We start from the raw sequence: 23,274 nt of genomic DNA, 5'->3' as shown, positions 1-23,274 counted from the left end.
TTATTAGAGCATAAGCTTTCATGAGCTACAGCTCACTTCATCGGATGCATCCGATGAAGTGAGCTGTAGCTCATGAAAGCTTATGCTCTAATAAATTTGTTAGTCTCTAAGATGCCACAAGTACTCCTTTTCTTTTTGCGTATTTACATAGTAACTAAACTTATTATTTACTCTGTATCTTATTGTCACATAGTAAGAAAATCTGCTTCCTTTTCGGCCACTGCTACTTCTGCCCTTTGTTTCTCTTCTTTCCCCCGTTTGTCTCCATCTTTGTCAGTCCCTCTATTCTTCCTTCCCTGTAGCAACCCCCAATTCCCACTGTTCCAGACTTTTCTTTTCCCCCATTTTCCATTCTATCTGCTACAGTGATTAGCAAAGGAATAGTTAATATTATCAAGTGTTTATCATTGGGCTGCAGAGCAGATGTTACAGGGAGATTAGGAGAGAGGGTCATTGTTTCAGGCTCTGTGCAGATTCAGGCCAACATCACATCTTCAGTTTATACTTGGTTCATGTTTCAAAAGTTCTCTCTGCAGCTACCAAGGCTAGAAACTTAATTTTTTAAAAATGAAAGCTGATATTCCACACAAACTAAATGTGTCTAGTGGGCCACATATACATCATTCAGGACAGATGTAGCCCATGGGTCATATGTTTGACACCCCTGGTACAGTTTGAGAATTATATTATATATACACATACAGTCATCTAAAGTCCTGTTATTGTACTTATTGTATTTTTCTCCAGTTGTTTTCAGATAAAAATTCAGCTCTTATGCTCCCTCTTTAGCTAAATGACCGCAGCGATGTCAGTTTATTTAAAATAAACTGAACTACACCAAACCTTTAAAAATAATCCTTCCAAGTAGGAAAGATGTCAGTACAAAGGGGCAAAGTTGAGAACCTCAATATATAGCTTTCCTTGTGAGAGATGCAATTTAGGGCACAATCTAAGCACAATTAAAATCAACTGAAATATTTCCATTGGCTTCAGTGGGAGGCCGTAAGTGAGAAAGTCCCTGACAAAATTCATTTCTTAGTCTTTGCCAGAGAAGTATAAATGACTACCTCTGACAAAAAGGCTTCTATACTCCAGCTTCCCAACTATACTGGAGTTCATAATAAACATTTTGTATTACATACACCTCAGCAGAACATGCAGAAATACTTGGCTCCAAAAAACAGCCTTCAAGAAATAAACACATCTTTGAATCTGTCGGGCAACCAAAATGAGCAGTGATCAAAGCTATTAATTCATACTGTGTCAACAGATTTAGAATGTCACACATTTTAAATAATTATTTTTATTTTTTAATTATCAAAATTTTCATTATTTAATTATTTTTTGCTAACATCTTTGATTACACAACTGATTTTTTTTTTAATACTAGCTTCCCTATTACTATTTACTTTCTTATGTTCTATTTAACTTGGATAGTGAAACTAGACTGATTAAGTTTTACTTTCTGGTTCCCATGCGTGACCGCAGTATTGAGCGTATCCCTCAATTAACGATCCTTCTTCTGTTTTGGCTCTCATGAGTGAAGGTGATGGTACCAAGGCAGCACCAGGACTGCCATAGCAACTTAAAATACAATACACACATCGTTGGGTGCCTGTGTTGGTGTCCATGTCTGCTAATTCGCATTTGCTTTTTGTTCTTTGTATTTTGCAGGTGAATCCCCGTGAGGCAAATATCAAAGTTTTAACAGTTATAAAAATGTTAATGATGTTATAGTTTATCATTTTATTTTTGCATCCTCCTTTGCAGTGCAAGCTTGGTTTTGTCACAAGGGTTGTCCTGAAGGAGGAGGCAGGCAGAGCAGAAAACAACCACTTACGGCATTAGCCTAGAAGAGTTTTGGGGGGCAGGGGATTGCAATTGTGCTGGTAACATCAAAATGCAACCTGCAAATCCAAAGTGCAGAGATTCTCGAACTTTTTTATGCTGCAGACCACATCTTAATAAAGAATATGTACCCCCTCTCTCACACTTCTTCCATTAGCAATTACAACATTCCTGTGGCAACCACAGCAATTACTTATATGGATAAGTAATACTAAAAAAGGTTTTTTAACCCTCTCATGTAAGTTTGCAGCTCAAAATAAGAGTCAGCACCAAGTGACCCGTCAGCTTTCTGCATAGCACCACCAACATGCTCCACAGGCCAGTTTGATAACCAGTGCCCTCGTGAAACAAAACTAGGCTAAGTTTCAAATTTCAAGGTGTGCAAAATACAAAGAAAAAGCAAACAGCATGAATGTTGAAAAGGCAGCTAGATCATAAACTAGTGAAGCTGAGGGAATGTTAAAGATAGTTGTAACATAGGAAAATAAATTTACTGATTTATTTATATGGGTCCAGATTGTCCCCTCCATATCCACAAGTGGAAATGAATGAGATCCAGCATAAGAGGGAAGTAGCAGAAATGTGTTTTATTCCCCCTTTCGCCTTCTTGTCCCTGGAGCACCACAGAAACTCCCACTTGAAATGCAATGTTTTAAGGAGAAGGCCTAGGCACGAAAAGTTGGAGCTGGCGATTGGCTGCTCTGTGACATGGCCCATAGCAGACCCTGCAGATTATTCATGCTAGAGTTAATGCTACTTACAGCAGCAGAGTAATGCCTTCTATGTCCCCACAGTGAGCAGCCATCGGATCCTTAGCCACCCTTCTGGAGCCAAGATACTGGGGCTTGGTGAAAAGGGAAGGCTAGCAAAACCACGCAGGCAAAATATACACACATGTAATAAATACCTTAGCCAGAACAAGGAGGAGGCTAACTCCTCCCTCTAGAAAGGACAGTTTCCTGACAATTCAGTAAGGCATACCACATTCAGTTCTTAATGGTAGGTAGTTACCTGTCAGTTTCACGGAAGAAAGTAAGTAGGCCCCTGGATTTTAAAAAATTCATAGACTAGTTTGAGAACTACAATGAACTTCAGTACTGTACCACAAAATGATGTTCACGGAAAGTTTTAGCAACAGTCAACGTTGGAAGTTTTATTCTGTAGTTATGATATTTGACAAATCACTTCCCCACATCCGTACCTCAGGGCTTGTCTTCATGTACAGCACTGCAGCTGCACCGCTGTAGCACTTTAGTGAAGACGCTACTATGCTGACAGGAGAGCATCTCCCATCGGCATAGTTAATCCACTTCCCTGAGAGGCAGTAGCTATGTCGCCGGGAGAAGGTCTCCTGTCGACATAGCATTGTCCACATGGGCGGTTAGTTCAGCATAACTATATTGCTCAGGGGTGTGGATTTTTCACACCCCTGAGCAATGCAGTTATACCAATATAGGTCTGTAGTGTAGACCTGGCCTCGGTTTCCTCAGTGGCAGAACAGGGAGAATGACACTGATCCACTTTTATTAGCTTTCATAAGCTTTCGTGAGCTACAGCTCACTTCATCGAATGCATCCGATGAAGTGAGCTGTAGCTCACGAAAGCTTATGCTCTAATAAATTTGTTAGTCTCTAAGGTGCCACAAGTACTCCTTTTCTTTTTGCGAATACAGACTAACACGGCTGCTACTCTGAAAACTGATCCAATTGTAACTCTTATCAGGAAAGCCCACTATATAATGACAATGGGTAGGTAAGTAGCAAGCCTGTTCTACGGTTAAGGTATCCTTCCACTGCTTACCCTGTCTGTGTGTTTCATCCACCTATTGCATCCTCACAGATTATGAGCTCTCTAGGGCACAGATAATCTTCTTTTATTCAACTGTAAAGTGCTTAGCACAATGGCTCCCTAATCCTTCATTGTAGTCCTCTTTGTACTAGTCTGCCTACAGGAAGAATGGTTACTTACCCTACAGTAACTGTGATTCCTTGAGATGTAGTCAGCCTGGATCCCACTACAGATGCGCACATGCCTGATATACTCAAGAAAAATTGTTTCGACAAGCAGCGTCCATCAGGGATGCAAACACGCCCTCTCTCGCCTCCTTGAGTTCCCATGTAAGGACAAAGGGTGGGGCAGCCACAATCCTCTCAAGTCAAAGCTCATCTTGCTGAGGGCTCTATAAAGTGTGGAAGTAGGGGAGGTCATGGGATCTGCACTAACAACATCTCGAAGAACCTAGGTGAAGTAAATGTTCATTCTTCGAGTATGTGTCAGTGTGGATGCCCCTGTAGATGACTGGGGAGCATCTTCTTCCTTGGATGGTGGGAGTGAGGAGTTTCAGCTGTGACAGTCAATCAAACAGAAACTGAAGCACTGCTCTCCTGAACTTGGCATCTGACGTGGCAACAAAAGTTAGTGGCTCCACTTGACTTGCAGAACTTGGAGAGTAGTACTTTTCTGAAACAGGCGGACGATGCCTCCTATGCCCTGGTCGAGTGTGTGTTGACATTCAGAGAGGGGCGGGGGGATCACCAGCCAATAGATAGGAGGCAGAAATACACTGCACGATTAGCTTCGAGATTCTATACAAAGAGATAGCTTGGCCTTTCAATGTGCTGGATATAACCATAAACAGGCAGGGAGAGAGCATGAAAGACTTGGTCCTTCCAGATAAAAGAGCAAAATAGAGCAGAGATTTGGAGATGTCCAAAGTATACAGCTTCTTCTCTCCTGCAGTGAGTGCGGCTTCAGGCAGATGAATGGTACATGATGGATTGGTTCAGCAGGAATTCTGAGACCATCTTAGGGAGGACTCCAAGATGTGGTTGCCCCAAGGAAGGATGTGGAAGGTGGCCTGACCATAAAAGCTTGGAGCTTGCTGACTTTCTGTGTTGAGGTAATGGACATGAGAAAGACTACCTGGATGGTGACTTTTACTAAAAAAACCTGGGACAAAATGGGGATCTGCGTGTCCCCACACAGCCTGAAGCGGAGCAGCTGCGCAAGGGCCAGGAGCTGCCTGCAGCAGCTGGGGGCTGCAAGGTACCCCTGCTGCCTGCAGCTCCAGTTGTCTCCCCGCTGCCCATGGGGGCTAGGAACTGTGGTATGCCCCCGCCTCCCATGTCAGCCAAGAGCTGCGGGGTTTCCCCGCTGCCCACAGCTCCGGGGCCCACGGTGGCCGGGAGCTCAGGGGTTCCCCCACAGCCACAGCAGATGGGAGCTGTGAGGTGCCCCTGCCACCAGTGGGGGCTGGGTGCTGTGGGATATCCCTGCTGCCCACAACTCCAGGGGCCCGCAGCAGCCATGAGTTGCGGGGGTTTCCCTGCTGCCCGCAGCAGCTTGGAGCTCTGGGGGCCACCAGAGGCAGTGGGGGTACCCCACAGCTTCCTGCCCCTGGGGGTGGTGGAGGATCCTGCAGCTCCCGACCACCACAGGCTGAAGTCATGGAGGTCGCTGGAAGTCAGATTCCGTGACTTCCATGACCTTCATGACTAAATCATAGCCTTAGCAATGAGCACTACAACAGTGATGGTGGAGGGAGGAAGGGAGGCAGGATTCCATTGGAGGAGAAAGTTTCTTGGCACAGAGCCTGGGCTCATGCCTCCTCTGGAGCACAGTCTGCCACTGGCGGAATATTGGGTCTAGGATGGATTCCTACAGAGAACACACATGGTTGGTTACCACATTTCTTCTCAAGGAATTCACCATGTCGTTCACCCCTGGAAAATGTAGCACTAGTTGAGTCATTCAAAGCTGATGACCCCAAAGTCCTAGAACTTGATGGATTCCTGGCAAAGAAGGGACGATCAAGCACCTCCTTGCTTGTTTATTTGGTGCATTGCTGACTTGTTGTCTGTCAGGATTTGCATTGTGAAATTCTGCAGAATGGGCAGGAATGCTATGCAGACTAGTCCAATGGCCCTGAGCTCCAAGACATTCACGTCTAGTGTCAATTTGTCCTGAGACCACATGTTTTACATCCGAAGGTGGTTCAGGTGAGCCACCAATAATCATCATTGTTGAGAAAGAGACAGATAAAGTCATCCCTTTCGGCTGACTGAAGAGACTGGAACCTGTCCTCTCATAGACTCATAGATATTAAGGTCAGAAGGGACCATTATGATCATCTAGTCCGACCTCCTGCACAATGCAGGCCACCGAATCTCACCCACCCACTCCTGCAATAAACCTCTCACCTATGTCTGAGCTATTGAAGTCCTCAAATCATGGTTTAAAGACTTCAAGGTGCAGAGAATCCTCCAGCAAGTGACCCATGCCCCATGCTGCAGAAGGAAGGCGAAAAACCCCCAGGGCCTCTTCCAATCTGCCCTGGAGGAAAATTCCTTCCCGACCCCAAATATGGCGATCAGCTGAACCCTGAGCATATGGGCAAGATTCACCAGCCAGATACCCAGGAAAGAATTCTCTGTAGTAATTCATATCCCACCCCATCTAACATTCCATCACAGGCCATTGGGCCTATTTACCATGAATATTTAAAGATCAATTAATTGCCAAAATCATGTTATCCCATCATACCATCTCCTCCATAAACTTAGAGTTTAATCTTGAAGCCAGAAAGGTCTTTTGCCCCCACTGCTTCCTTTGGAAGGCTTTTCCAGAACTTCACTCGTCTGATGGCTAGAAACCTTCGTCTAAATTCAAGTCTAAACTTCCTGACGGCCAGTTTATACCCATTTGTTCTTGTGTCCACATTGGTACTGAGCTTAAATAATTCCTCTCCCTCTCTGGTATTTATCCCTCTGATATATTTATAGACAGCAATCATATCTCCCCTCAGCCTTCGTTTGGTTAGGCTAAACAAGCCAAGCTCCTTGAGTCTCCTTTCATAAGACAGGTTTTCCATTACTTGGATCATCCTAGTAACCCTTCTCTGTACCTATACCTAACCTCTGGCAGGTTAGGATCAAAGCTACTAAGAACTCTATCATCTGAGACAGTGTGAAAGAGGATTTCTTGTGTCTCACAAGGAGTCCTAGTTGGTAGCACAGAGAAAAGATGCAATTCAAGATGCTGTATTGGTCTCTTGCTGGGATCTACCCCGATTAGCCAGTCATCCAGGTACAAGCAGTCATGGTTTCTCCATTTCCTTAAATGCACTATCACTACCATCAGGCATTTAGTGAACATACACTGTGCTCAGGAGTGTCTGCAGGGCAGAAATCTATATTGATAATGGTTGGGTCCCCACTGTGAATCTTGTATACTACCTGCGAGCAACGTTAAAAGCTAGATACAAATATGCATTCTAAAAGTCACAAACCAGTCTTGGGCTTCGAGGGATGGGATGATGGAGGCAAGCATTATCATCCTGCACCTGAGACAGTTTTTGTATTTCTTCATCCTACCCTATTCTACACCTGAGGAGATTAAAGACCCCTTTTTCTACTTTGGAATGAGGAAATACCAAGAATAGAAGTCTCTTTCCTTGTATTCCTGAGAAGCTTCCTCTACTGCCCCAAAATGAAGTAGCAAGGCACATTCTGACTGTAAGAGAGTCTTGTGAGAAGAGTCCCTGAAGAGAGATAGGGAAGGGAAGAGGGTAAAGAGTCAAATTGTATGAGGTAGCCAAGGGTGATTATCTCTAACACCCATCTGTCTGATGTTAGGACAGATAATGCCCAGTGGAATGAGACAAAGCAGCTTCTTAAGTTTGCGTTCTCTAGTCTGAGTCAAATAGGGCTCCTGACTGCCTCATCAAACCCGCTGATATGTAAAAGCAGAAGTGCACTTTGCCAAGCAAAAGGAAGGTTGGCACCTTCTGTGGCATCTTGAGTGCCGTTAGGAGTGATATTCAGTTTAATCTGGGGTTGTAAAACGGTGTGCACTATCTCAGCTGTGGCTGAGGATGGTACAGCTTGCAGTACGAAGAAGGGTGTAAATTCCAAGAGAATGCACGATAGCTTTGGCATCCTTTAGCAAGTGTAGAACACCGTCTGAACTCTTGTTCAGCAGCTCCAAGCCCTTCAAGTGCAAAACCTCAACTGTGACCTCAGGATGTCCAATGCTTGAAGCCAAAATGCTCTGCACACAGTCACTGTGATGGCCACAGACCTGGCTGTAGTGTCTGCAGTATCCATTGCCAGTTGCAAAGCCAACTTGGCCAACAGTCAACCTGCTTTCATTATATCCTTAAGCTCTTCTCTGTTGTCATGACAGAGCTTTGTGAGGAAAGGTGTCACCCTGTTCCAGGCTAGAAAGTCATTTGGACAGTAGGGCCTGGCTAGTAGTGAGTGTAGAAGTACTCAAACCCTGAAAGGGGTACCTTGTACCTCTTGTTGACTCATTTGGCCATTGACGTCATGATATCTGGCATCTGCCACAGAACTTTAGCAGTGTGTAATAAGCCTTCATTAATGGGGAGGACAATCCAGACAGGATGTCAGACTGCTTGTGAGATTTCTCTGAGATGACCAAAGTCCACACAAGGAGCTCCTAGAACTCCTTAAAGTCATCCAGTACTGAAGATACTGCTTCATCTGGCAATGATGAAGAGAAATCTTTTGTTAGAGAGATGAGGTACTGGTGCCATCAGCCCAGGATCTGCCTTCTCTAATATTCTGGCATCAGTGGTCTGGCCACTGGGGAGGGACACTTGTTTCTCTCTCTCTCTCTCTCAGTGGTGGAGATGGGGCCCTTGATGCTTGTGAAGACAGGCCCCAGTACTCCCAATAAAGCCATGGTATCATAACTATATGAGTACAGATGACTAACAGATTGTTGACTGGACCAATGCCAGTCTTGACAGGCCAGTGAAGTTGGAACCTGTAGGAGAGCCCCACAGGACTCTCAGTGGCAGTGACTACAGACTTCAGAGGGGCAGGTTCACTGGTCAGTGATGGGGAGAACGTATGCCCCAGTGACAGTGAGGCAGAACAGACCTCTCCCCAGAAGGCATGCCCATGTATAAGGTGCTTTTGGTCCTGGACAAAAAGGATATCTTGGTACCAGTGATGGACCTGTTTCTACCCGAGCCTCATGCCCCAAGGCTGGAATGGATGCTGAGAGGCGCATCATCGACAATGGTGAAGTCTGCTGCATCACAGTCTGCTCCTTTTTTCCATCCCTCAGCACTGTGTGGGGCTTGTAGGACTTTTTTTTCCAGAAGGTGTGCTGTGTCTGCTCTTATGGGAGGACACTGAGATCCTTCCTGAGCTTCTGCCTCAGTGTTCAGAGAGGCCCCTTTCAATGCTCAACTTCGAAATCTGAGGTGTCACTGCTTTGATGTTGAAGCAGAGGTCAATCTCTCCCCAACACATTCTCTTCTACAGTAGCCTTGGGCATTGCCTGTCTACTCAGTGGGGTCTTAGATGATGCTGGCTTGTCTATTAATAGGTTTCTGGACCTTGTTTCCTCCACTTTTGATGAGACTTTCAGGAGCTTCAGCCTCACATCTTGTAACTTGCGAGTCACAGAGTCAGAGGCCAGAAGGGTCTACCATATCATCTAGTCTGACCTGTAACTCACAGGCCACCAACACCACCCAGCACCCACACACCAAACCCAACAACAACAATTAGACCAAAATGTTACAGCCCGCAGGGGACTAAACTACTGTGTGCCACAGGCAGAGAACAGGAGGGACTGAGATGTACCTATGACCAAGGTCCCTGCAATGGCAGGGAACTGATTAAGTGAGATATAGCCAGATAATCCCAGCATGTGACCCATCCTGCAGAGGTAGGAGGAAAAAAACCCATCACCGACAATCTGACTTGGGGGAAAATGAGTCCTTGCAGAGAAGAATAAGCATACTAAGCATCTGCTTGGAATATGTGATTCCCTCAGGCAAAAGAGACACCTACTGTGTCTGTCTTTCAAGGGTATTATTTCATTGCAGGATGGACAGACAGGGCTGGAACCCTGCAGGTTCTGAATTTGCCATTTGAGAATCCCTGTACATATGGTGAGGGGATCTAACTAATGAAGTTCATGGTCGATTCATGGCAGTCACAACAGAAGATCAGAAGTGGTTCTGAAGATTTGCAGAAGATTTCAAAGATCTTTAGCCTGAGCTAAGAACCTGCAGGTCAGACATTCACTACAGTCCATCTCGCTGTCCTGAGTGATAACAGGGAACCAAAGGAGGGTTTTGGCCACCCACTCTTTATAAATTCACATAAGAGCATGAGACGGTACAGGGGCATGCGCGACCCCAGACACGGCTAATCAAAATCCTGTCTTGTGTGCATGATATGCACATGAATCTACCGTGGGATCCCTGCTCAAAGAAGAAACTATATCTACAAAACAGTGACATTTTTCCCTAAGAAACAATTCAGGATTTTAATTTTTTTTAAAATTGTAATTAAAAGAGCAAAGTTTCATCTTTAAACAGGTATCGAAAACAGAAGAAATTCTATTCTACAGGAAATGTGAGCCTTTTTCACATTAAATCAATTTATGCAAATGATCTTTGGAATGTTTATAAATATTGTAATTAAGATGTGCAAGTCTCTTGACTAAGTCTGGAAAGGCCAAAACAGGCTATATGAGAAGCAATGGAAGAGGCTGAGAAGGGAGGGAGAGAATCAGTCTGACCTGAGAAACTCATTTGACTGGCTGAAGGGGTGTGGATAGGTAGTACAAACCTCCATCAGTGTTCTCTCTTCTGCCATAGTATCCCTAGGTTTTAATTTAAGAAATAAGCACATACTAACGATGCAGGTATAGTATTACTGCGTCCCAAATTATCAAGTAATTTCTACAGGGACCTTCTTGGAACAGGAAGGTCTGTTAACACATGTTATGAGAAATCCATTTATGGAAAAACATTCTAAAATGAGATAAAGGCATATTCACTTTTCTCTTGTGAATAATGTATCAAAAAGCATAGTATATAACCATCACCTACTGTACAGGCTATCGGTGCTCCTCCTTTCATCAAGTTTCTCATTTCCTAAAACTGCAGCTGTTAGGTAGGTTAAACATCTGAAAGGCTGATATTTCCAAACTTTACTGATGTTTTCCAGTTCATCCCTGTTTTCCCGCTAGATAACCCTGTAGAAGTCTCTGCCAGGATAATGGAGTGGTGAGCATTTAATTAACTGGTTGCCATAAGCAACTTTCTGTTTTAGTAAATCCACAGTTTACGTATTGCAGTGATTATATTCCAGGCGAAATATTGCAAGTATGTCACATTGCCTACTCTAATTTCTCAAATCAACACAAATTGATTAAAATGTTACACTTATGTTGACTCTTAAGTCAACCAACCTTCAGGAGAGAACCTGAGCGCAGAAAATGTGCCACTACTTCTTATGCTATATACAGAGTCCCAAGTGCATAACTGACTTTTAAGCAATCAGACAAGACATGGACAACATTCACAAACTAGCTTGGGAAGCTACACTAATGTTTCAGAGAAGAATAATGGACTTTGGGTTAAGGCAATGGAATAGTATTCAAGATCTGGGTTCCGTAGCTGGTTCTGTCACAGAATTTTTGAGTGACCTGGAGGAAATCTTTCTGTGCCTCCATACCTCACCTCTAAAATGGAGATAACACTTTCTTTTGTATGCCCTATCTATTTAGATGGTAACTTTTTCACTATTCTCTTACCATGTGTCTGTATAATACCTAGCACAATGGGGCCTTGATCTAGCAGGGACTTCAAAGACTTACTATCATATAAATACATAATTTACAGCAATTCTTATAATGTTGAAAAAGATGACTATGATGCTATCACAAAGATCTGATAAAGAAATCCTTCCTAACTGTCCCCACATTAACAACTTCTAGTCTAGGAGGCAGACACAGTTGAGAAGAAAGATTTTCCTCAGCTGAGCACAGGCCCTTCTTAAAGAAAGGTAATCTTCTATAAATATGTAACAAAATCCTCAATCCCACCACAACATAATAAAAGATCAACAACCTAGTCTTTCTTTTGGATGTCAAGTTTAATAAAACAAAAAATTTCATGGATTTCTATCCTAATGTCTTTAGGATGTTCTCTATCAAGATGATGACTAAACTAGGTTCTGAAATGACTTCTTTTGAAAGGAGAATGTTCCTGGGACAATAGCTAATGCCTGCAATCTCCCAATTCTTCTAGCAAAGAAAATTACTAATAAAAGACACCTTCTAGAAAAAGAAATATCCTCACCTTACATCTATGAGTTTGGAAAAGGCTAAGCATGCTCATGCTCTCCTACATAGAAAGAGTCTGTAAAGCCTTGAGTGTTCCCACTTCAGTAAGCGTTATTATGGATTCCTTTACTTACTGCTGCCAGAATATCCAATACTGCTGAAGAAAGCCAGTATTTCCTTATATTCCACCACTCGGCCATCAGGCAATTCATAGAAAACTCAATTTAGTTTGTCCTCTTCTTTTATCGTTAGATATGGACTAAATCTGAAAGAAGAGAAAATGATTCCGCTACTGCTGCCTAATCAGGAAAATCTCTTTTCTTCCCCAAGCCAGAACTGGATGACAACATCCTCAGTCTTTCCCACCTTACCTACCTCATTCCAAATACTGCCAGAGTAGGAGAAGTTGGGGAGAGGGAAAATATAGAGGACTCTTCATCCAGCAATGGTTCAAAACAACCACCTCCCCCAAAAAATCCTCAAAGAATATATAGGGACCTTTTTCTATTTAAAAAAAAGTGACCATTTGAAAATTTTGTTTGCATGAAAAAAAGATTACATTTTTTATTAAAAGACTGCTGGTAAACACTGTCGAAAGAAAGCGAAGAGTTTTTGATCTCTATGCTCACTTATTTTACCATGATATTCAAGCAGCAAAGCAGCTCTTTATACAAAATACCTAATTCCTCCCCTTCTTAGGTGTGCTGGACATTTTTCCGATTAAGTTACTATCTCCATAAGAGAAATAACTTAGTGAGTCTTATTTATAATGTGATTATCACACTTGCAAAAAGCAGGATAAAATATCTAGTAAAATTATGAGTTTTATAATGGGATATAAAGCTTTTCACTTCTAGGTAGGCACTTTAAACCCAAACACTAACAACTGTTATCATGCAGTAAATGTTTGGTGGCCTATATGAAATGATTTAATTGTCTAAGTCAAGTTCCCATGGGACAAGTTTCCACAGCCTATCTTTATACACTACCACAACTGACACACTACTATTAATAGCCTTATATATGGACTGAGCAGACCTGGAAACTGAGCTATTCGCTCACCCAGAGGTGAACCCTCCAGGTTAGAGTTGAGGTACATTGAAAGGGAGTATGTGTTAATTTGTATACTGTACATTACCTGTTCCACAGAGAACTTCAGTCTCTGGGGCTATCAGCCTTTCAAAAGCATAAAATCACATACACAAAAGTTAAAAAGCAACCATAGCCTTGGCTAAAAGAGCAATTCGTATCTCAAAGCAACTGGAGACACTTTCTGGAACTGTATTAGTCCTGACATTTGTAACATGTATCTCATATACCAGCCAAGCTGTGAGATAAAATTAATAATAATAATAATAAAGAAAATAAAAGAAAAGTAGACAAATGGAAACAAATGACTGTGTTAAGAGGCCCATCACCAAATTCAATGTCAAATGCCTTCAGTATTAACCTCCTGTCTTTCCCCACCCCAAGACTTTCCATAGGTGAGGGTGGTTCTCCTTCCTTGCTCCACTGCTTTGGAACTCCCCACCAAAGACAAAGTATCTTCAGATCTTGCTTCAAAACCTTCCTCTTCTCTAAGATGTGACCATGATTAACCCTTATGTGCCATTCATTCTTTACTAACAGCTACACACTATATAAAAGTACAGGAGTACTTGTGGCACCTTAGAGATTAACAAATTTATTAGAGCATAAGCTTTCGTGGGCTACAGCCCACTTCATCAGATGCATAGAATGGAACATATAGTAAGATATACACATTCATAGAAGGTGGAACTTGCCATACAAACTGTGAGAGGCTAATTAGTTAAGATGAGCTATTATCAGCAGAAGAAAAAAAACTTTTGTAGTGATAATCAAGATGGCCCCTTCAGACAGTTGACAAAAAGGTGTGAGGATACTTAAGGAAATAAATTCAATATGTGTAATGACCCAGCCACTCCCAGTCTCTATTCAAATGAAGTTAACAATATCTAGTTTGCACATTAATTCAAGCACAAGCAGTTTCTTGTCTGTTTTTGAAGCTTTTCTGTTGCAAAATTGCCACCCTTAAATCTTTTATTGAGTGGCCAGAGAGGTTGAAGTGTTCTCCTACCAGTTTTTGAATGTTATGATTCCTGATGTCAGATTTGTGTCTATTTAGTCTTCTGTGTAGAGACTGTCCGGTTTGGCCAACGTACATGGCAGAGGGGCAATGCTGGCACATGATGGCATACATCACATTGGTAGATGTGCAGGTGAATGAGCCCCTGATGGCGTGCCTAATGTGATTAGGTCCTATGATGGTGTCACTTGAATATGTGGACAGAGTTGGCATTGGGCTTTGTTGCAAGGATAGGTTCCTGGGTTAGTATTTTTGTTGTGTGGTTGCTGGTGAGTATTTGCTTCAGGTTGGGGGGCTGTCTGTAAGTGAGGACAGGTGTGTCTCCCAAGATCTGTGAGAGCGAGGGATCATTTTTCAGGATAGGTTGTAAATCTCTGATGATGCGCTGGAGAGGTTTTAGTTGGGGGCTGAAGCTAGTGGCGTTCCGTTATTTTCTTTGTTGGGCCTGTCCTGGAGTAGGTGACTTCTGGCTACTCTTCTGGCTCTGTCAATCTGTTTTTTCACTTCAGCAGGTGGGGGTACTGTAGTTTTAAGAATGCTCGATAGAGATCTTTTAGGTGGTTGTCTCTCTCTGACGGATTGGAGCAAATGCGGTTGTATCTTAGAGCTTGGCTGTGGACAATGGATCGTGTGGTATGTCCTGGATGGAAGCTGGAGGCATGTAGATAAGTACAGCGGTCAGTAGGTTTCCGGTATAGGGTACTGTTTATGTGACCATCGCTTATTAGCGCAGTAGTGTCCAGGAAATGGACAGCTTGTGTGGACTGGTCTACACTGAGATTGATGGTGGGATGGAAATTGTTGAAATCATGGTAGAATTTCTCAAGGGCTTCTTTTCCATGAGTCCAGATGATGAAGATGTTATCAATGCAGTGCAAGTAGAGTAGGGGTGTTAGAACTACACCTCCTTCGCTCTCATCCCCTAAGTCAGCCATAAAAATGTTAGCATACTGTGGGGCCATGTGGGTACCTATAGCAGTGCTGCTGACTTGAAAGTATATATTGTCCCCAAATGTGAAATAGTTGTGGGTAAGGACAAAGTCACAAAAGTCAGCCATCAGGTTAGCCGTGACATTATCGGGGATACTGTTCCTGATAGCTTGTAATCCATCTTTGTGTGGAATGTTAGTGTAGAGGGCTTGTACATCCATAGTGGCTAGGGTGGTGTTTTCTGGAAGATCACAGATGGATTGTAGTTTCCTCAGGAAGTCAGTGGTGTCTCGAAGATAGCTGGGAGTGCTGGTAGTGTAGGGCCTGAGAAGAGAGTCCACATAGCCAGACAATCCTGCTGTCAGGGTGCCAATGCCCGAGATGAAGTACAGTGTCTTGTATGCTAGTTCATCCCCTCCTCCCACTCGCATCTCTGAGCCTTTTTCATGTTGCCCCCTAAATACAGGGCACACTTCAGAAGTGACTTCCTGATCCCAAGTGCTTAGCTACCTCTTATCCTTTCAGCCTTTCCTAAAATATCACTTTCAGTTGGCCTTCCAACAATAGCTCTCCTCTCCCTCTCTCTTCCCTGCAATGAAATATAATTTTACAACATACTTTAAAAAAAATCCTGAAACTACAAACAGCACAGAAACACTCAACACCACAACTTCTTTACAACCATTCCCACCCTTGCCTTTCTTCATACATTGTTAAACTTCATACATTGTTAAACATCCCAATGCTGCAATACACGGCGCATGGACAAACCCCACATGTGCCTGTTTGTGTTCAATAAATTACAGGATTGGGACCTTCGAATTAAAACTCTTTGGAGCAGGGATGTTCTTGTATTAGCTCACAAAATACCACGTGAACCTATTTTTGGTGCACAAAACACTATGTGCACCATAGTTTTTACAAACACACAACCCTCTAGAGGAATTCACATGCCACATTAGGTAAATATTGTTCCATTTTACTTCTCATTATTAAAAAACAGAGATACTTCAATAAATTTGTGTATATATCACTTTTATATGAATGTAATAAAGTAACCATTGAAATACCTAGATCTCATATGGATACTCACCAATATCACATATATTTTACAAGCACACACAATGTTGCTTTTCAGCAGAAAAAAGAACCCTGACACTGGAAAGAGTAGCTATTTCACTTACAAAATTCTTATCAAGTCATCTATCCCCTGCTTCCCCCAGCAAAGGACAGTTCTTATAGTACATCCTTTAGTGCTTTGTTTAGTCTAAGGTAAGGGTGGTTTAAGTGACACACTTTCTACTACTTCGATAAGGAGATCTATCATCACTTACACAGTCCGAGCTCTGTATCAGGATGTTCCCCCAATTTCCCTCCACAATACATAGCCTAAATATTTCTTTACTACTTAAATTAGTCATTATTCTTAATTACATAGTGCATCACTGTCAGTAATTCTGCTCCCTCCTGGATGTTTACACTTTCCAAATATATGTAAATTTATGCCCTCCCACCCCAATTAATAGTTTAACCAAGCTATGGTACATAGGGAGGTGAAAGCTAACCATTTTCCAGTAAGCCAATCCCTCCAGTCCCTTAGGGTCATTTTAGTCTCTCTTCAAACTTACACCAATTAGTTAAATCCATCTGGTACAAAGATGTCCAGAACAGTTGGATATTGCAATTTTATATAAAACACATACAAATAAAGCATTTCTACACTTTAGTGTATGCCTCTCCTGCAGTCTCCATGTATTGCTTGTATTCTTACATCCTGATTCTATAAAGACTTATGTATGTGCTTAACTTCATGCTAAAAACACTGAACTCTGTCCACATGTCTGCATTTTGGGCCTTAGATTTCAAGTACTTCATGGTCTTCCTTCGTATTTATACAGCACTTAGCACAATGCAGTCCCAAACCTGTACAAGTCTATGGGTGCCACTGCAGTACAAACAACAAATGTGAGAAGCTGGCAGGTTTTAGTTAAGATTACATTTTCCCCCTCCTTTGGAAAATTATTATACACTTTTCCCCTAATGTTTTTCAGCTTGAAATTAAAATTAAAACAGAGAATGTTCTCTGTGCGTGTGTGTATATAAATCTCTCCTCTGTTTTTTCCACCAAATGCATCCGATGAAGTGAGCTGTAGCTCACGAAAGCTTATGCTCTAATAAATTTGTTAGTCTCTAAGGTGCCACAAGTACTCCTTCTCTTTTTGCGAATACAGACTAACACGGCAGCTACTCTGAAACCAGTTTGCATTATGAATCCAAAATCACTCTTACATCTGTGATGACCTTCACACCCATTAATCAACAGATACACAAACTTTATAGATCTTCATGAATTAACAACTGCAAGTTTCAGATTGTCTTTGGTTCCAAGAATATATACCACCTTACAACAGTTGTGTTTTGAGTATAGACACTCTTGCTCTCCAAAGACTAAGATATCTAAGTACATACATCAGATACCAAAGAAGCTAAAAGTTTTACTGAATAAGCACACCTTTCAAATTTTGGCCTTACAGTAAGGTTTATACACAGTCTCTCATTCTCAAGAGTCTAAATGCCATTCATCGTCTACAGTGCCTCTAAATGCATGACCAGAGTTTGCAACTTGCCCTTACATTTTGGAGCAGGCATTCACACACACATTATTTTCCCCACTTCTCTCTCATTTGTGCTAGTAACTAAGCTACAGACATCTACAACCATATGAAGAGAAGTAAATGACTCAGACTACAACTCTGCAAAAAACAGAGCACTCATCCTGGAAGGAACTTCATCCTGCATGGATCGGATTCATTTATTTTTAGACATGAGTAGGTATAGCATCAACTTAAAAGATGTGTAAAAAAGGGGGAAAACTCTGAGACATCCTTAATAACAAAAGAGAGCTTTTTATTAGCTATGAAAGATTAAATAATCATCATAAGGGTATTTTTTCCCCCTGAACCGCTTGTGAACATCCACCTTGAAGACTCAGAACATGTTACGAGTCAGTTTGAGCAAGCTTCCTTACCTAGTCATGCTGAGGAAGAAAGAGGAAGAAAAGGAAATAAACTTGAAAACACAGATATGTCCTACTTGTTTAAAATCAGAATAAAATGATTAATCTTTGTTATGCTGAAGGGTATGTATTTCTAACCCATTCCACACAAATCACTAGTTTAGTATAATCACTCAGACCAGAGGATTGTTCCTTTTTAAAAACATACTAACATGTAATAAGAGTGTTTTTACTGTAGGGAAGAAGTAGCTTTTGACAATAGCTTAATACTCAATTACATTATTATTTTATTTGAATTTCTAGCCTGCCATATTTTCTCAAACACATCAGACAACTTTCCTGACACTCACCTATACAATTCTTGCCATTTTATTTAATACACAAAGAACTGCACAAGAGTTTAATTTTCACATTCTCAAATCAGTAACAGAGAACAATGGAAAAACTAGTTACCCCCCCCCTTTTTTTTTCCCCTGATGTTTCACAATTTTACCTTACACATATATAGGACTGCTGCAAGTGAGCTTGCAATCACACACAGTGTTTTTGCATAACATTGCTTTGTTTTCTGCTCTGTAATGGCACAAGGGACATATTGCAGTCACTTTAGCATGGGTTTTGTTTGTTATAAAACTGTCAACTTCATTACTAAGAAGAACAACATAAAAATGAAATACTGGGTCAGACCAATGGTCCATCTAGCCCAGGGGTGGGCAAACTTTTTGGGCTGAGAGCCAAATCTGGGCAGGGAAATTGTATGCAGGGCCGGGTCAGCGGGCTGGGGTGCAGGAGGGGGTGCGGTGTGCAGAAATGGGCTCAGGGCAAGGGATTGGGGCAGAGGAGGCAGTGTATGGGGGGCTCAGTGAAGGGGGTTGGGGTGCAGGAAGGGTGTGGACTGCCGGAAGGAGCTCAGAGCAGGGGGTTGGGGTGCACAGGGATGTGGGGTGGGCTCAGGGCGGGGGTTGGGGTACATGGGGATGCAGGGTGCAGCAGGGGGCTCAGAGCAGGGGGTTGGCATGCAGGAGGGGTGCGAGATGCAGGCACAGAGTTGTGGGGCAGGGTGCAGGAGGGGTTCGGGCTCCAGCCCGGCGCCGCTTACCTGCAGCACTAAGGGGGGCAATCCCGCGGGCCAGATCCAAAGCCCTGAGGGGCTGGATCCAGCCCACTGGCCGTAGTTTGCCCACCCCTGATCTGGTCCAATATCCTGTCTTCTGTCAGTGGTCAATCTCAGATCCTTCAGAAGGAATTAACAGAACAGGGCACTTATAAAGCGATCCATCCCCAGTTTCTGGCAGATAGAGGCTTAGAATACCCAACACATGTGTTTGCATCCCTGATCATCATGGCTGATAGCCATTGATGGACCTATCGTACACAAACTTATCTAATACTTATAGTTATACTTTTGGCCTTCACAACATCCCTTGGCAATGAGTTCCATGGGTTGACTGTGCGTCCAGTGATGAAGTACTTCCTTATGTTTGTTTTAAACCTGCTGCCTATTAATTTCATTCGGTGACCCCTGGTTCTTGTGTTATGTGAAGGAATAACTAACATTTCCTTATTCACTTTCTCCACCCCATTCATGATTTTATAGACCTCTATCATATCTCCCCTTAGTTGCTACTTTTGTAAACTGAACAATCACCATCTTTTTAATCTCTCCTTGTATGGAAGCTATTCCATACTCCTAATCATTTTTGATGCCCTTCTCTGTAGCTTCTCCAATTCTAATATATACTTTTTGAGATGGGGTGATCAGAACTGTACACAGTATTCAAGGTATGGGCGTATCATTGATTTCTATAGTGGCATTATGATAATTTCTGTCTTACCTATCCCTTTTGTAATGATTCCTAACATGGTTAGCTTTTTTGACTATTGCTGCACATTGAGCAGATGTTTTCAGAGATCTATCCATGATGATTCCTCCAGTGGTAACAGCTAATTTGTGACTAAATTATATACACATACACATATGACTGCTGCAGGTGAGCTTGCAATCACAGTGTTTTCCATCATTTTGTAAGTATACCCGGATTATGTCTTCCGATGTGGATTCATTTGCATTTATCAACACCGAATTTCATCTACCATTTTGTTGCCCAGTCATGAAGTTTAGCTAGATTCCTTTGTAACTCTTTGCGGTCAGCTTTGAACTTAACTGTTTTGAGTAATTTTTCTTGTTTCTGAGACTATCATAGGCTTAAATAGCAGTCTTCTACTTCCTTTTTGCTCTGGACAGGAGATTTGGTAGTTATGGTAGCTGAAAATTTGAACAACCCCTTTAATTTTCTAAGAGACCACAAACACTAAAAAGGCATTATTCATATGTGTATAGTTATTGCACAGCATTACTACAGGGCAAAGTTAAGGTTATTTGGATGCCTTAACTGTGAATTTCCATACTTAAACATGTTTGAATTTCCTTTAAGTTTAACCTTATCCCTAATTTCCTTCATTTGTAATTATCCCCTCATTTTGGGGATAATTACAAATTCCTCTTATGGAATTTAAACCTTCAGATACCACTGTGCTCTTTCAACTCCATTTTAACCTAGTTTTATGTCTGGGGAGAACAGAGTGAAACAAATGTTTAGTTATAAAATAAGAACAGAAACTTGCTAATTACAATTGCTTACACATTTTTAAAGTGGGAGAAATTTGGGGTTATTTTTCATATTTTTTCATTGGAGAATATGATTGCGATTTCCAAAGCCAATTAGTGAATTTAGCCACACAATTCACATTAATTTCAGTGGAGTTGCATGTGGTTAAATCCTGTAGTTGGTTTTGAAATCTCAACCTACAAACATAGCTATATGTATTGAGAAGGTTTCGTTTTCAGTTAGAAGTGTAACGTACAGCAAGGAGAATGTGATCATGCTCTACCAATCAAACTCCACTTTAATAATTTTTTTGATACCTATGGTGCAATTCAAAGTCAAAGTGAAACATCAAATGGAAATTACTATCTCCCATATTCCCAACTAGCTCATGCAGGTTTAATACAAGTAGGAAGGTCAACAACGATAAAGTTACTCTACCATAAACTAAACTATAAAGACACCTCTGCTTGCCGGAAAAAGAGGTTTACATTACTGGCAACTTTTTCATGTAAAAAATGTGGTAGGCATTAATGCCCAATTGTTCATTATCAAAATGCATCTTAATTCTTACTAAAATAATGCTCGCTCTCCCTCCCTCCCTCTCTCTCTCTCTCACAGCTGGCTTGGAATCATTGTTTACATTCCAAGATAATTTACAAGCACTTTAAAACTGGATGTTTCAATAACCTTACAAGGACCTTTTTTGGAAACAGAGCTTTACAAAATATCAAACTTATTGCAAAACTGCTGATGAAGTTATGAGTAAAGTCATATCTGCTAAAATTCTACCAGAGAGCAAGCTGTAGCAAAAGATTTCAAGCCCCTTCCCCATCTACTATTGTAAAAAAAATTAGAAAAGTGCAAAAGTATTCTTCCAATTCTAATACTATGTATGATTTCACATGCTAGATTCGAATCATTCTACTTTACCACACTTACAGAATGCAAACATGAAGATGTAATTAATAATTTGATGATTGGAGCAGTATGATTCCATCATGACAATTGTACAAAAGGGTACAGATCTTCTAAGTGAGGTGCACCCTTATAATTGTACGACTCCCAGTGACATTTACAGGAATTGAACTACTAAGTCCCCAAACTTGAATCTGAAATTTTGTTCCCATTCTCAAATGAAAAAAGGCTTAAACCATTAAAAAAAAAAAAAAAAAAAGAGTAATTGGCAAAGGAGGGAAGTGAGGTAGCTCATTATAGGCCTGATCCTGTATTCCTGATCCTGATCCTGGAATCAATAAGAGAGTGTTGCTATCTATTTCAATAGGTACAGGAACAGGCCTTAATGGGAAGGAACGCACACACATGTAAGATTATCTTGTAAGACTGTTTTGTAGGCAGTGAAAGGCTCCCCCAATGAAGTAAAATGCTTTTAGGCTCTTGGAGAAGCAAAAATTGGATATTCAGAAAAAATAATGAAAATCAAATCAGATGTGCAAGTTGTCTGTGGGTCAAAATCAACTTCACGGGTGGACCAGACACAAGTTGAACTCTTATCTGCAAAGCAGACAGTGGAGGAGAAATGGGGAAACACCTCATGAGCAGAAAGTAAAATAAAAGAAATACAGCAAAGCATTAAACAGATCCTGATAACCTGCACAAACCTCTTTGGCATCCCTATTACACATATTTGACTCACCTTCACATAAACTATGCAAATTATACAAGATAGCAAACTAATCAGCCAGGATAAGTTCCTAAACACAGTAGGGGAAAAACCACCACCAAAAATCTACAGTGGTAGGGGAAGACCACATAAAACCCCCTGATTAAAAGCAATTTTGTAATGGAAAGAAGACTGGAGCAGCTCAGAAACCAGGACAGAGCACACAACACTACTATTAGAATTCTGGAGGTCCTCACTGTGAAAGAGCTCCTTGACCTGACTGAATGAATACATGGAAACATTTCTGGGTCAGTTTAGTCAAATTAAATGAAAAAGATGAACCAATGTATATATAGAAAAGAGCAACAACGTCCATCCTCCAGGTGGTGACACATTAATAGCTATTCTCTCAGATTCCCAGGACCGACAAAGAATTTTGAAATGACAGAACTAAAAACAATTTGAAAGTGGAAAAACCCTTGAACTTCCCTGGACCTGAATCTCAGACTTGGAAAACATTCCAAATGGAGTGAAAAGTTTGAAGAGAGAGGCATGGATGTTGCTTTTCCCAGAAAAGCTGCAAGCCCAGGGGTGGCCAACCTGTGGCTCCGGAGCCACATGCGACTCTTCAGAAGTGAATATGCAGCTCCTTGTACTGGCACCGAGTCTGGGACTGGAGCTTCAGGTGCCAACTTTCCAATGTGCCAGTAGGTGCTCACTGCTCAACCCCTGGCTCTGCCACAGGCCCTGCCCTGACTCCACCCCTTCCCGCCTCCTCCCGAGCCAGCAATACCCTCACTCCTCCCCCATCGAGCCTCCTGCATGCCACAAAACAGCTGTTCGAGAGGGGCGGAGAGGTGCTGATCGGCAGGGCTGCCGGTGGGCGGGAGGCGCTGAGAGGAGCTGATGGGGGCTGCCGACATATTACTGTAGCTCTTTGGCAATGTACATTGGTAAATTCTGGCTCCTTCTCAGGCTCAGGTTGGCCATCCCTGTGCAAGTCTATCACAGAGAGGCACTACTTCAG

At 42.0% G+C, this 23,274-nt stretch overlaps 1 protein-coding gene across 5 annotated transcripts in view; it reads right to left on the bottom strand.

Annotated features, from left to right (window-relative positions):
* The window catches only part of ATXN7L1 (ataxin 7 like 1), a 204,230-nt gene that overhangs the window by 148,637 nt on the left and 32,319 nt on the right, over positions 1–23,274 (bottom strand). Inside the window, exon 2 of one of the 5 annotated variants that reach the window (XM_043497170.1) lies at positions 12,099–12,229. The exons of the other annotated variants lie outside the window; for them this stretch is intronic. The gene's annotated coding sequence lies outside the window, so the exon portion shown is untranslated. The remainder of the gene's footprint in view (positions 1–12,098; positions 12,230–23,274) is intronic. 5 annotated transcript variants of the gene reach the window in all.

The sequence above is a fragment of the Dermochelys coriacea genome, chromosome 1 (assembly GCF_009764565.3).
Source record: "Dermochelys coriacea isolate rDerCor1 chromosome 1, rDerCor1.pri.v4, whole genome shotgun sequence".
Lineage (NCBI taxonomy): Eukaryota > Metazoa > Chordata > Testudines > Dermochelyidae > Dermochelys > Dermochelys coriacea.
Note: the sequence above shows the minus strand (reverse complement) of the source record. Positions and strands in the feature narration are given on the sequence as shown.